At 47.2% G+C, this 3,158-nt stretch overlaps 2 non-coding genes across 2 annotated transcripts; both read left to right on the top strand.

The window, feature by feature from the left end:
• Nucleotides 1-1,985: 1,985 nt before the first annotated feature.
• Nucleotides 1,986-2,058, top strand: Trnar-ucg (transfer RNA arginine (anticodon UCG)). Its single transcript has one exon. It is a non-coding gene; the product is annotated as a tRNA-Arg (tRNA).
• A 452-nt stretch (nt 2,059-2,510) lies between these two features.
• Trnak-cuu (transfer RNA lysine (anticodon CUU)) lies at nt 2,511-2,583 on the top strand. The gene has a single exon. It is a non-coding gene; the product is annotated as a tRNA-Lys (tRNA).
• The last annotated feature ends 575 nt before the right edge of the window (nt 2,584-3,158 follow it).

Here is a 3,158-nt window from a genome sequence, read left to right as displayed (position 1 = left end):
ACATTACTCGCAAGGCATCTGCCTTGTACGTCCGCCGTACGACTCTCATTGTTACGCAAGAAGTGACTTCAATTACATCCAGAATTTTTACTGTTCTGCGTCCGAAGAGCCTTGCTCCACCTGTCGACGTCGGTCGCCTCAATTTTAAGTTGAAACACGTCCGGGAATTTTATATTGCGGTTAGTTACCTCGGTGACGTCTTCTTGCGACGACCGGTGCCAACGACCAAGAGCTTGATTGCCCGTTGTGAGGGGCTGGCCGGTCCCAATCCAATCGAACTGGCGTCTCCATCAGTGTCCTGGAGGAACGTCTGGAAGAATGTTAGTCTGCCGATCCACTCAATGGCTGTGGCGTCCACATGGTATAGGGTAATTAATAATTTGGTCCCCACCAACGTACGACTGCACCGTATTGGTCTTTCTGACACGGACAACTGCACTCGGTGTGGTCTCCTGGACACACTTAGGCATCGATTCACCTGCAGTGGGCACCTTGCTAATTGGCTTTGGCTCAGGAAACAACTGGCTTTTGTCACTAGGACTGCCGAAACCGCTTATACCATTGACATCATCGTACGGCCCGATTCGTCCTTTTATCCGCGAACGAAGCTCAATACCGTTATGTGGTTGCTTGGACACTTCGTACATTTTGTCAATAGTTGTCATGAAGAGGATGAACACCTAACGTTTCGGCAGTACATCGTTACTGCTTACTGGAACCGATTGCGCTTGCCAGGACTCCTTAAAGATTTTGCAAATATGCTTAGCCTGACATTTGAAAGGGAGGGTGTTGGCTAAGGTCACCTGTGTGAGCCGATTTCTTTTACACTGTAGCTGGTTTTGCCGCCTTTATGTAAAATTCTTCTCTACACCTGGACTGAAGTTTACGTGGACCTTTAGGGCGAACAAGAGAAACAAACGTAAGACCAAGAACCAAGACAGTAGGGGAAATTACGACGCCGTTGTACAGGTGCCATTCGGAAAGAGGACGGTGGAATCATCGTGGCCAGGCCTCGGGTTTCGACCCCTGCCCGCTTTGTTTCCGTAGGCCTGAATCTGATTGTCACCCCTAACTTTCAAACAATGGCAGACGAAAACGACACAAAATAATGGTAAAAAAAAGAAAAAACGGGGCAGAGCACTGGTCTTGTAAACCAGGGGTCAATAAAAAAAAAGTGGCTAGGATACCTGGCTCTCACCCAGTATTAAAAAAAAAGTGGTAGAGCACTGGTCTAGTAAACCAGGGGTCGTGGGTTCCATCCTCACAGGAGGAAGACGAATTTTGGAAATCAGTTGCCCATCGTGGCCGTATAGCAAACAGTATCTGTGATGACGAACAATTAGCGACAGGCGTTTTATTAAGAATTACTCTCAGACGTGATTAAGGCGAATACAAAAAAAAAAAAAAAAGAAAAAAGTGGTAGAGCACTGGTCTAGTAAACCAGGGTCGTGAGTTCCATCCTCACAGGAGGAAGACGAATTTTGGAAATCAGTTGCGCGACGTGGCCGTATAGCAAACAGTATCTGTGATGACGAACAGTTAGCGAAACGCGTTTTATTAAGATGTGATTAAGGCGAATGGCGCAGATAAAGCATTTGCCAAAGCGGTACAGCATAAGGTGGGACGAGGCAGTCTGAATTACATTTTATAGATGCATTTCTCACATATCTCAGAGCTTCTCGCGGTCGTCGTCGTCGTCGTCGTCGTCGTCGTCGTCGTCATCGTCGTCGCCGCCGCCGCATCTGCAGAAGTAGCAAATGGCCATCGTAGCAAATGCGGCGAGGGACGCCCTGCCTTCGATTCCGAATGCACAAAGTTTGTGTTCTTGTTTCCCAGTCTATAGTTGGTCGGTCTCGTAAGAGGTTAAATGTAACGAATGGGTGGGAAAGAGCAAGGGGTAGCAGCTGTGTAGAACGAAAACACAAATTCTCAGGGGTGTGAGCGTTTCGAGATGAGTCGTATACAAGTTATACTTGGTCGTCAGGGACCGTGTGGCCTAATGGATAAGGCGTCGGACTTCGGATCTGAAGATTACAGGTTCGAATGCTGTCACGGTCGTGTTTTTCCAGTTCTGAAAAAGATACATACCGTTTTAATGTAGCAATTCAGCAGTACGAAACCGTCTGAATGTTGCTGTTGACCATTTTCTGCTTGGAGATGCTCTTGAGCTTGAAACACACACAACAAGTCCGGTGTTAACTAGCGAAATGGTCGGCAGAGTGCCGTCACTGCGAGTTTTGGCTGGCACTTGCACATCTAAAACAACGTCGGAAAGTAACTCGTTCGGCTTTTGAGTCACATCAAGTATGAGTGTTAATTTTGACGCCACTAGCTCTGCAGGTTGTCATGCAATTCCTTTACCTCTCAGAAATGATTATGAAATAAAAGTGAAGTACGTGACGAGTGTGACGTTAGGAAGACATTAGGCAGCATGGAGAGATTCTGTATGGGACCACCCAACCCAAACGAGTACTGTGTGACGTGCTACCCGCTAGGTATTCACCGAGGCAGCCCGGCTAGCTCAGTCGGTACAGCATGAGACTCTTAATTTCAGGGTCGTGGGTTGGAGCCCCACGCTGGGCGGAACGGAATTTTGTTCCGCTGCAGATGTAAATTACCGTTTTTCTGATTAACGTGATGTAATGGAAATAGCAACTTTAAACTTTGCCTACGTCTGTGTCAGTCACCAGGACATCTTTCGATTGTCAGTAGCACCGTTTTCGTTAAATTAGCGAGATCCGACATGTGCGAGAAAATTGTTGCATCTTGTGGTGGTATCCTAACGTTTAAACATAGCGATGGAAATGTGGGAGAAGTTGTTGTTTCGCATGCCGGCCTAGGAATACTGACTGTTCGAATTTTTGAACTTCCATATAAAATAACCAGTGAACAGATAAACGCAGTGCTTTGTCTTTACGGTAAAATCATAAGCAATATTGCGGAACGCTGGTCTAGTGCACATAAATTCCCAGTTCTTAACGGGGTGCGGCAATTAAGAATCGAGCTGCAGAAGCACATCCCGTCTTATGTTCACGTTTGCGGGTATCGTGCGATAGTAATGTACGATGACCAGCCTCGAACATGTGCAGCATGCAACTCGACAGGTCACGTGCAAGCCGAATGCATGCAGAGGCGAGTGGCGCAGCTGCCTATCGGCG

Source organism: Schistocerca gregaria, unplaced genomic scaffold (genome assembly GCF_023897955.1).
Source record: "Schistocerca gregaria isolate iqSchGreg1 unplaced genomic scaffold, iqSchGreg1.2 ptg000001l___fragment_3, whole genome shotgun sequence".
Taxonomy (NCBI): Eukaryota; Metazoa; Arthropoda; class Insecta; order Orthoptera; family Acrididae; genus Schistocerca; species Schistocerca gregaria.
Note: the sequence above shows the minus strand (reverse complement) of the source record. Positions and strands in the feature narration are given on the sequence as shown.